The sequence below is a fragment of the Salvelinus alpinus genome, chromosome 6 (genome assembly GCF_045679555.1).
Source record: "Salvelinus alpinus chromosome 6, SLU_Salpinus.1, whole genome shotgun sequence".
NCBI classification, from domain to species: Eukaryota; Metazoa; Chordata; class Actinopteri; order Salmoniformes; family Salmonidae; genus Salvelinus; species Salvelinus alpinus.
In genome coordinates, this window is record NC_092091.1 from 47,827,885 (window position 1) to 47,840,194 (window position 12,310).

At 44.4% G+C, this 12,310-nt stretch overlaps 1 protein-coding gene across 3 annotated transcripts in view; it reads left to right on the top strand.

The window, feature by feature from the left end:
* The window catches only part of LOC139578766 (discs large homolog 1-like protein), a 215,148-nt gene that overhangs the window by 120,930 nt on the left and 81,908 nt on the right, over window positions 1-12,310 (top strand). The gene's annotated exons all lie outside the window — the stretch shown is intronic.

A 12,310-nucleotide genomic window follows, 5' to 3' on the forward strand; every position in this document is an offset into this window, starting at 1 on the left:
ACCCTGTTATTGCTGCTGTTATCTTACCTGTTGTTTTAGCTAGCTCTCCCAATCAAGACCTGCAATCACTTTATGCCTTATTGTATGTCTCTCTCAAATATCAATATGCCTTGCATACTGTTGTTCAGGCTAGTTATCATTATCATTGTTTTGGTTTGCAATGGACCCCGTAGTTCCACTCTCCGTACCTCTGATACCTCCTTTGTCCCACCCCCCACACATGCGGTGACCTCACCCATTGAGACCAGCATGTCCAGAGATACAACCTCTCTTATCATCACCCAGTGCCTGGGCTTGCCTCCGCTGTACCCGTGCCCCACCATACCCCTGTCTGCACATTATGCCCAGAATCTATTCTACCACGCCCATAAATCTGCTCCTTTTATTCTTTGTCCCCAACGCTCTAGGCGACCAGTTTTGATAGCCTTTAGCCGCACCCTCATCCTACTACTCCTCTGTTCCTCGGGTGATGTGGAGGTAAACCCAGGCCCTGCATGTCCCCAGTCACCCTCATTTGTTGACTTCTGTGATCGAAAAAGCCTTGGCCTCATGCATGTCAACATCAGAAGCCTCCTCCCTAAGTTTGCCTTACTCACCGCTTTAGCACACTCTGCCAACCCTGATGTCCTTGCCGTTTCCGAATCCTGGCTTAGGAAGGCCACCAAAAATTCTGGGATTTCCATACCCAACTATAACACTTTCCGTCAAGATAGAACTGCCAAAGGGGGAGGAGTTGCAATCTACTGCAGAGATAGCCTGCAAAGTTCTGTCATACTTTCCAGGTCTATGCCCAAACAGTTCGAACTTCTAATTTTAAAAATTAATCTCTCCAGAAATAAGTCTCTCACTGTTGCCGCCTGCTACCGACCCCCCTCAGCTCCCAGCTGTGCCCTGGACACCATCTGTGAATTGATCGCTCCCCATCTAGCTTCAGAGTTTGTTCTGTTAGGTGACCTAAACTGGGATATGCTTAACTTCTTGCAACTATAGGGGGTGCTGTTCCGCATTAGCATTTTTTGGTCTCCAAATTAAACTGCCTCGTGCTCAATTCTTGATCGTACAATATGCATATTATTGTTATTATTGGATAGAAAACACTTTCTAGTTTCTATAGCCGTTGGAATTTTGTCTCTGAGTGGTACAGAACTACTTCTACAGCACTTTTCCTGACAGGGAGTCAGATTTCAGAAATTTTGACCCCTGATCTGGGGTCGGTTTTAAGGTGCCTGTAGATGCTATGGAGAAACCGACACTGCCTACGTCTTCCTCTGGGTGTCAGTACGTCATCACGCTTTGAATGGATTCGAAGTACTGTTCTCTTCCTGGAAGTACTGTTCTCTTCCTGCATGCGTCTTGCGCAAGATGGACATCAGACCTGCCTCCTTCCAAATGGTTGTTTAGCCAGTGATATTTCTCCGGTCATGTTTTTAGTCGTTATAGTTGTTAAAAACATCATAATGTAGTTAATTTGAACCGTTTTATAGCAATTTATATCCGTTTAGTGCGATTTTGAGGAATTTCTTTGTCGTGCACTCTGAAACTTTGGGCACGTTTCGGGGTCCCGTTCGATCGTTAGTGGACATTTCGAAGGACAGAGGACATCTATCGACCAAAAGAAGATTAGACCCAAGAAAGGATACATTGCCCAAGAATCTGATGGAAAATCACCTCATAGTAAGAAATATTTAATATGATAAATCGTTGTTCTGTCGAAATATTTTAAACGCATATTACGCCATTTTGTTTGTTATAGCTTCTCTTGGCGAACGCTGTATAAGAAAGTAAGGATAATTTTAGAAATGTAAATCAGCGATTGCATTAAGAACTAATTTGTCTTTCGATTCCTGTCAACCCTGTATTTTTTAGTCAAGTATATGATTAGCTTTCGATTAAACTAGATCACTCTGAAAGATGACGTCCGACATTTTGAGGCTTGATTTCCTACTATTTTCATTGTGTAACCACGGTTTTGTATGGCTAAATATGCACATTTTCGAACAAACTGTATATGTATGTTGTAAAATGATGTTACAGGAGTGTCATCGGAAGAATTCTGAGAAGGTTAGTGAAAAAATTTATATATTTTGGCGATGATTACGTTATAGCTCTCTTTGGCTTGAATCGATGCTCTGGTAACGTTTGCACATGTGGTATGCTAACTTATCGATTTATTGTGTTTTCGCTGTAAAACGCTTAGAAAATCTGAAATATTGTCTGAATTCACAAGAACTGTGTCTTTCCATTGCTATGCTTTGTCTATTTTTATGAAATGTTTTATGATGAGTAAATTGGTCATACACGTTGCTCTCTTTAGTAATTCTAGTCGAGTTGTGATGGTGGGTGCAATTGTAAACTGTGATTTCTACCTGAAATATGCACATTTCTCTAACAAAACCTATCCTATACCATAAATATGTTATCAGACTGTCATCTGATGAGTTTTTTTCTTGGTTAGTGGCTATCAATATCTTAGTTTAGCCGAATTGGTGATAGCTACTGGTGGAGAGAAAAAATGGTGGACAAAGAAATTGTGTATTTTGCTAACGTGTTTAGCTAATAGATTTACATATTGTGTCTTCCCTGTAAAACATTTAAAAAAACAGAAATGATGGGTTTATTCACAAGATCTGTATCTTTCATCTGGTGTCTTGGACTTGTGATTTAATGATATTTAGATGCTACTATCTACTTGTGAAGCTATGCTAGCTATGCTAATCAGTGTGTGGGGGGGTGGGGGGTGATCCCGGACCCGGGGTAGAGGCTCATGAAAGGGGACACCATCTGTGAATTGATCGCTCCCCATCTAGCTTCAGAGTTTGTTCTGTTAGGTGACCTAAACTGGGATATGCTTAACACCCCGGCAGTCCTACAATCCAAGCTTGATGCCCTCAATCTCACACAAATCATCAAGGAACCCACCAGGTACAACCCTAAATCCGTAAACATGGGCACCCTAATAGACATTATCCTGACCAACCTGCCCTCCAAATACACCTCTGCTGTCTTCAATCAAGATCTCAGCGATCACTGCCTCATTGCCTGTATCCGCCACGGGTCCGCGGTCAAACGACCACCCCTCATCACTGTCAAACGCTCCCTAAAACACTTCTGCGAGCAGGCCTTTCTAATCGACCTGGCCCGGGTACCCTGGAAGGATATTGACCTCATCCCGTCAGTTGAGGATGCCTGGTCATTCTTTAAAAGTTACTTCCTCACCATATTAGACAAGCATGCTCCGTTCAAAAAATGCAGAACCAAGAACAGATATAGCCCTTGGTTCACTCCAGACCTGACTGCCCTCGACCAGCACAAAAACATCCTGTGGCGAACTGCAATAGCATCGAAGAGCCCCCGCGATATGCAACTGTTCAGGGAAGTCAGGAACCAATACACGCAGTCAGTCAGGAAAGCAAAGGCCAGCTTTTTCAAGCAGAAATTTGCATCCTGTAGCTCTAACTCCAAAAAGTTCTGGGATACTGTAAAGTCCATGGAAAACAAGAGCACCTCCTCCCAGCTGCCCACTGCACTGAGGCTAGGTAACACGGTCACCACTGATAAGTCCGTGATAATCGAAAACTTCAACAAACATTTCTCAATGGCTGGCCATGCCTTCCTCCTGGCGACTCCAACCTTGACCAACAGCCCCGCCCCCCCCGCTGCTACTCGCCCAAGCCTCCCCAGCTTCTCCTTTACCCATATCCAGATAGCAGATGTTCTGAAAGAGCTGGAAAACCTGGACCCATACAAATCAGCTGGGCTTGACAATCTGGACCCCCTATTTCTGAAACTGTCCGCCGCCATTGTCGCACCCGCTATTACCAGCCTGTTCAACCTCTCCTTCGTATCATCTGAGATCCCCAAGGATTGGAAAGCTGCTGCGGTCATCCCCCTCTTCAAAGGGGGAGACACCCTGGACCCAAACTGTTACAGACCTATATCCATCCTGCCCTGCCTATCTAAGGTCTTCGAAAGCCAAGTCAACAAACAGATCACTGACCATCTCGAATCCCACCGTACCTTCTCCGCTGTGCAATCCGGTTTCCGAGCCGGTCACGGGTGCACCTCAGCCACGCTCAAGGTACTAAACGATATCATAACCGCCATCGATAAAAGACATTACTGTGCAGCCGTCTTCATCGACCTGGCCAAGGCTTTCGACTCTGTCAATCACCATATTCTTATCGGCAGACTCAGTAGCCTCGGTTTTTCTAATGACTGCCTTGCCTGGTTCACCAACTACTTTGCAGACAGAGTTCAGTGTGTCAAATCGGAGGGCATGTTGTCCGGTCCTCTGGCAGTCTCTATGGGGGTACCACAGGGTTCAATTCTCGGGCCGACTCTTTTCTCTGTATACATCAATGATGTTGCTCTTGCTGCGGGCGATTCCCTGATCCACCTCTACGCAGACGACACCATTCTATATACTTCCGGCCCTTCCTTGGACACTGTGCTATCTAACCTCCAAACGAGCTTCAATGCCATACAACACTCCTTCCGTGGCCTCCAACTGCTCTTAAACGCTAGTAAAACCAAATGCATGCTTTTCAACCGTTCGCTGCCTGCACCCGCACGCCCGACTAGCATCACCACCCTGGACGGTTCCGACCTAGAATATGTGGACATCTATAAGTACCTAGGTGTCTGGCTAGACTGCAAACTCTCCTTCCAGACTCATATCAAACATCTCCAATCCAAAATCAAATCAAGAATCGGCTTTCTATTCCGCAACAAAGCCTCCTTCACTCACGCCGCCAAACTTACCCTAGTAAAACTGACTATCCTACCGATCCTCGACTTCGGCGATGTCATCTACAAAATAGCTTCCAATACTCTACTCAGCAAACTGGATGCAGTTTATCACAGTGCCATTCGTTTTGTTACTAAAGCACCTTATACGACCCACCACTGCGACCTGTATGCCCTAGTCGGCTGGCCCTCGCTACATGTTCGTCGTCAGACCCACTGGCTCCAGGTCATCTACAAGGCTATGCTAGGTAAAGTGCCGCCTTATCTCAGTTCACTGGTCACGATGGCTACACCCACCCGCAGCACGCGCTCCAGCAGGTGTATCTCACTGATCATCCCTAAAGCCAAAACCTCATTTGGACGCCTTTCCTTCCAGTTCTCTGCTGCCTGCGACTGGAACGAATTGCAAAAATCTCTGAAGTTGGAGACTTTTATCTCCCTCAACAACTTTAAAAATCTGCTATCCGAGCAGCTAACCGATCGCTGCAGCTGTACATAGTCCATCTGTAAACTACCCACCCAATTTACCTACCTCACCCCCCATACTGCTTTTATTTATTTACTTTTCTGCTCTTTTGCACACCAGTATCTCTTCTTGCACATGATCATCTGATGATTTATCACTCCAGTGTTAATCTGCTAAATTGTAATTATTCGATTTATTGCCTACCTCATGCCTTTTGCACACATTGTATATAGATTCTCTTTTTTTCTACCATGTTATTGACTTGTTTATTGTTTACTCCATGTGTAACTCTGTGTTGTCTGTTCACACTGCTATGCTTTATCTTGGCCAGGTCGCAGTTGCAAATGAGAACTTGTTCTCAACTAGCCTACCTGGTTAAATAAAGGTGAAATAAAAAAAAATTAAAAAAAACACAATACCCCATAATGACAAAGTAATAATAGGTTTTTAGAAAATGTTGTTAATTTATAAAAAATAAAATCACGTTAACAAAAATATTCAAACCCTTTACTCAGTATTTTTGGCAGCGATTACAGCCTTGAGTCTTCTTGGGTATGAGGCTACAAGCTTGGCACACCTGTATTTGGGGAGTTTCTCCCATTCTTCTCTGCAGATCTTCTCAAGCTCTGTCAGGTTGGATGGGGAGCGTTGCTGCACAGCTATCTTCTGGTCTCTTCAGAGATGTTTGATCGGGTGGCTGTGTGCTTAGGGTTGTTGTCCTGTTGGAAGGTAAACCTTCACTCCAGTCTGAGGTCCTGAGGGCTCTTGAGCAGGTTTTCATCATGGATCTCTCTGTACTTTGCTCTGTTCATCTTTCCCTTGACCCTGACTAGTCTCCCAGTCCTTGCCGCTGAAAAACATCTCCACAGCATGACGCTGCTGCCACCACCATCCTTCACCGTATTGAAGGTGCCAGGTTTCCTCCAGATGTGATTCTTGGCATTCAGGCCAAAGTGTTCAATCGTGGTTTCATCAAACTAGAGAATCTTGTTTCTCATGGTCTGAAAGTCCTTTAGGTGCCTTTTGGCAACTCCATGTGGGCTATCATGTGCCTTTTCCCGAGGAGTGGCTTCCGTCTGGTCAATCTACCATAAAGGCCTGATTGGTGGATTGCTGCAGAGATGGCTGTCCTTCTGGAAGGTTCTCCCATCTCCACATAGGAACTCTGGAGCTCTGTCAGAGTGACTGTTGTGGAAATTACCACCAGGGACACCGGAAGTCAATAATTTTTTATTATCAGGAAGCCGGAGAGGTTCCAACAAACTTAATGCACGATAGTACACGTCAGTCGGGGGTTCCGTTGGGGCAGTCCCATTAGTTCTCTTATAAACTGCAAACACAGACAAGTTATATTTGCATGATTTACATTATTCATAATTAATTCATCATTAACTTTTGGTTCATGCATGTAACCGACCAATACCTCACACAGCGTCTTCTCTCCATGCTGAGACCTTGAAACTGAGACACCCCTTTCAGTTCTCAAAACAATGTTCTGGGTGAACTGCCCAGATCTGTGCCTTGACACAATCCTGTCTCTGAGCTCTATGGACAATTCCTTCGACCTCACGGCTTGGTTTTTGCTCTGCAATGCACTGTCAACCTTTACATAGATGGGCGTGTGCCTTTCCAAATCATGCCCAATCAATTGAATTTACCACAGGTGGACTCCAAATAAGTTGTAAAAACATCTCAAGGATGATCAATGGAAACAAGATGCACCTGAGCTCAATTTCGAGTCTCATAGCAAAGGGTCTGAATACTTACGTAAATAAGGTATGTTTTTATATTTAATACATTTGCAAAAATTTCTAAAACCTGTTTTCGCTTTGATTATGGGGTATTGTGTGTAGATTGATGAGGGAAAACAAATAATTGAATACATTTTAGAATAAGGGTGTAACGTAACAAAATGGGGGAAAAAGGAAGGGGTCTGAATACTTTCCGAATGCACTGTACATAGGGCAGCAGCCTCTAAGGTGCAGGGTTGAGTAACCGGGTGGTAGCCAGCTAATGACAGTGACTAAGTTCAGGTCAGGGTACTGGGTAGAGGCCAGATAGTGATGGCTATTTAACAGTCTGATGGTCTTGAGATAGAAGCTGTTTTTCAGTCTCACGGGCCCAGCTTTGATGCAGCTGTACTGACCTCACGTTCTGGATGATAGCGGGGTGAGCAGGCCGTGGCTCAGGTGGTTGATGAGCTTTTTGACCATTCTGTGACATTGGGTGCTGTAGATGTCCTTGAGTGCAGTCAGGGTACCCTCTCGAGAGCCGTGCGGTTGCGGGCAGTGCAGTTGCCATACCAGGCGTTGATACAGCCCGACAGGATGCTCTCAATTTTGCATTTGTAAAAGTTTGAGGGTCTTAGGAGCCAAGCCGAATTTCTTCAGCCCCCTGACGTTGAAGAGGCGCTGTTCACACTGTCTGTGTGGAGTGGACCATTTCAGATTGTCAGTGATGTGAATGCGCTCTGGAATATTGTCGGGCCCCGCAGCCTTGCGGATGTTGACCTGATTTAAAGACCTTTTTCACGTCGGCCTCGGAGAGCAAGATCACTCAATCCTCTGGGTCGGTAACCGCCCTCACACCCCGCACAATGTTGTCAAAGCTTGCATGAAATGAATTAAGTTCGTCTGGTAGAGAGGCATTGTTGGGCAGATCACGGTTGAGTCTTCCTTTGTAATCCGTAATGGTATGTAGCCCCTGCCACATACAGCCGGCGTCGGATCCTGTATGATTCAGCCTTATTTTTATATTGTCCTTTTGTTCGTTTGATGACTCTGCAGAGGTCATAGCGGGACTTCTTGTACTTATTCCTGTCCTCGTCCATAGCCTCAGGGTTGTCTACGATAGCTCTGTGTGTGGTAGCCCTGTCCTTTAGTTTAGTTTAGCTTCAACCTCCGTGTTAATCCAGGTATTTTGATTGGGGAAGCAGCGAACCCTCACCATGGGGACAATGTCGCCCATACATTTTCTAATGAACCCGGCTTTGGACGTAGTTAGCCTGTCAATGTTATCGGCGGAGTCTCGTAACATTCCAATCAGTGCTATCAAAGCAGTCCTGTAGCATAATCTCTGATTCTGGTGACCATTTCTCAACGGACCGAATCATGGGTACTTCCTGTTTTGCTTGTAAACAGGAAGCAAGATTAAGGAGGCATGATCTAATTTGCCAAATGGCGGACAAGGCAGGGCCTTGTATGCTTGCTTGTGGGTAGAATAACAGTGGTCTAGGACTTTATTGCCCCTGGACTGGTGCAGTTCACAAAGTAGATGGCATCATGAGGAACGAAAATTATGTGGATATATTGAAGCAACATCTCAAGACATCAGTCAGGAAGTTAAAGCTTGGTCGCAAATGGGTCTTCCAAATGGACAATGACCCCAAGCATACTTCCAAAGTTGTGGCAAAATGGCTTAAAGACAACAAAGTCAAGGTATTGGAGTGGCCATCACAAGCCCTGACCTCAATCCTATAGAAAATTTGCGGACAGAACTGAAAAAGCGTGTGCGAGCATGGAGGCCTACAAACCTGACTCAGTTACACCAGCTCTGTGAGGAGGAATGGCCCAACATTCACCCAACTTATTGTGGGAAGCTTGTGGAAGGCTACTCGAAACGTTTGACCCAAGTTAAACAATGCTACCAAATACTAATTGAGTGTATGTAAACATCTGACGCACTGGGAATGTGATGAAAGAAATAAAAGCTGAAAGAAATCATTCTCTCTACTATTATTCTGACATTTCACATTCTTAAAATAAAGTGGTGATCCTAACTGACCTAAGACAGGGAATGTTTACTAGGATGAAATACCAGGAATTGTTAAAAACTGAGTAAATGTATTTGGCTAAGGTGTATGTAAACTTCTGACTTTAACTGTATTTACTCAGGGGTGTGATAAATTAGATATTTCTGTATTTCATTTTCAATAAATTAGCAAACATGTTTCACGTTGTCGCTATGGGGTTTTGTGTGTAGATGGGTGATTTTTATTTTATTTCATCCATTTTGAATTCAGGCTCTAACAACAAAATGTGGAATATATCAAGGGGTATGAAAACTTTCTGAAGGCACTGTATCTCCTCATCTTTCTACTACTCCTCCTCCAGCCATCCCTTTCTCTGTCAGTCTCCAGCTATCTACCCCTTCTTTCCCTCACTCTCCCACTCTTGTTCTCTCGCTCTTCTTTGACCTCTCTCTGTCTCTGCTAACTCTCTCCCTATATATGCCCCCTCTCTCCCTGTCTCTCTCTCTCTGCCCTCTCTCTCTCCCCCCTATCTCTCTTTATCTCTCTGCCCTCTCTCTCTTGCTCTGCCTGCTGCTGGAATTGGCAGATAAAGTTATGAAAGATGAATGGTGTTGAAGCTAGTGGGAGGCCAGCTGTGTAACTCCTGGGGAGATATGTCTGGGGGGCAGGGAGGTGAGCAGGGCTAAGCTCTGGTCACCTTGGGCGGGTTTCTCCTGCCACAGCAGAGAGAGCAAGAGAGAGACATACAGTGCTGTCATAAGTAGGAACAGATTGCCAGGCCACAGCAGGGACCACAGCAGTCCATCTCTGTCTCTCAGCCTCAAACACATCCACTGGATCTTACAGACAGAGGCAGACACTAAATATGATTTATATGTAGTCTAGACACACACACACACACACACACACACACACACACACACACACACACACACACACACACACACACACACACACACACACACACACACACACACACACACACACACACACACACACACACACACACACAGGATTAGACACATACACAAACAGGCAGACAAACACACACGAGTGTGCTGCCAATTGACTTGTCACTCTGCTTAGCTCCCTCTCCATGCTCGCTGTTGTCGTGAGCAATGAAATGAGAAAGAAAACAGAGAAAGAGTGAGAGAGAAAGAGAGGAATAATGTTTGCCCAAATAAGAAAGAAAACAGATAGAGGCAGAGAGAGAAAGAGGCAGAGAGAGAGGGAGAGAGCGCTAAGATACCATTAAGATCATAATGGTAGAGATCATGTAAAAAAGCTTGTTCAGTAAAATTGTACAAATTTCTCCTTGTAATAATGCATGGTTTTTGCCCTATGAGTCCTAACATCTCTAATACAAACAATAGGCCAGTGATCACTAATATCCAAGGAGAAAACACCACTAGCTACACATTTCTCTGGAGTATTTGTAAACATAAGGTAAATTCTTGTTGATTTAGTAGAATCCCTCAGATTTGGATGTGTGGGTTTAGTAATCAACTGAGTGAGGTTTAGGTTATTACAAAAATCCTTTAAAACAGTATGTCTTGGGTTCCCCAGGACAGGTTAAAGCCACCTACGACAAACATCTCAGAAGTAGAAAAGGAAGCTATTAAATCAGTGAGACTAGTTAACAAACCTTTCTTAGCGGAGGAATGGCGGTAGACTCCCAGAACAGTTACTTTAGAATTATAACCTAGTTGAAGACTTAAAGCTATAAATACAAATTGTTTAGGACTGGACAAACCCTTTAAGAGAGACACAGAAAGGTACATTTTTGTATAGATAGAATGGTGTGTTGTTGCTATCAGCCCTGAAAACTTTAAAACCATCAGTAGTAACCTCAGAATCCACAATTTTCTAAGAGAACCATGTTTCTGGTAAAATAAAAATATCTGGATCCGCCTGGGAAGCCCAGATCTTGATGTCGTCCATTTTTGTCCAAAGGCTGCGAACATTTAGGTGCATGAATTTCAAACCTTGTCAGGCTTCGAAATTACCTGGTGTCAATAAAAGCCGGATCATTACCTACCAACCTATTATTGATAACCAAAGGCTGCATAGCAAGTGGTCCAGGCCTTGCCCAGGCAGTTGCTTGACTAGGACAGGGAGAGGTAGCTGGAGGGGCATCCACAGCCATGGAGGGAGCATCTAAGTCCCCGGCAGAAGAAAGCGGGGACAGGGGCTCAAAGCGATTTGAGAATCTTAAATCCGGACACGGGGGAAGAAGGGAAGAAGGCAGGTGCGCCTCGAACGATTCTTCTTCTTTCTGGTTCCAATACGCACACATTCGCGCTCACCTGGAGTCGAAAAATGAGCAGCCATTTTCTGGTTCAAGCTAGTATAGGGGTGCAATGGCGGAAATGTATCATAGTCGAGGAAGGTCCCATTATGATTCTCTTGGATGTTGTGATAGGAAGCATTTAAAGATGGCAATAGTCTCAAAGAATCCTTATTCCGTTCAAGGTGCTTGGTCAAATGTTTTACTTCTTCATGAAGAGTAATAATCCTTACTTTTAATGGTATCCATCGGACCTTTCCCCGTGACAACTACGAACTTATCACAGATGATACACTTAATAGCACGCAAATAAAAATGTGTTTTCACCGCTGAACGCCGACAGTCCAAGGAAACAAACATTTCCTGTTTCCGCCATCGTGAATCAATGAATGTATACACTGGAGTTGCTTACCAAGACGACATTGAATGTTCGTAATGTAAAATGGACTCGGGATAGTGAAGTAATGATGGTGAGTATAAAGACACAGCATAGCAGTGTCCTCTGCTGGCTGCTCCAGTCTATGCTGCCTTTCTGAAGAAATAATAGACATGGGGTACTCATTTGAGAAGGTCCAGTCATACCAATTTCCTAGGTGGCAATGGACCGGATGTATATTGTCATGTATCGGTGTTGTTAAAAATCCCCACCTCGCAACCCATGTGAAATCGTTCACACACCTCTTGTTGGTAGTTGTAAAGATAATTTCCTGTAATTGTACACCTTATGCCATGCAGCGAAAGGAACATTTAGCCAGTTTTAAAACTAATTTCCTGAAATTCTACACATTTTCCATGTCTTATGTGTGTTCATATGATACCAGGAGTCGAATACCGACCTAGTTCCCGCCCAAAAAGTGGGGCCCGCGTTCCGTATTGACCACGTTCTGGGTCCGGATATTGGTCCGCCTTTTGAGAATGGCTGTAACAGACCAAACAGACCAAACAGACGTGTAATGTTCTCAATCACCACTAGAGGGAATGCTACATCCAAAAATAGGACTGGAGTAACTAAACTTCACCTTTTGGGTCTGTGCTTCGACTTTGTGTGTGTATCAGTTTG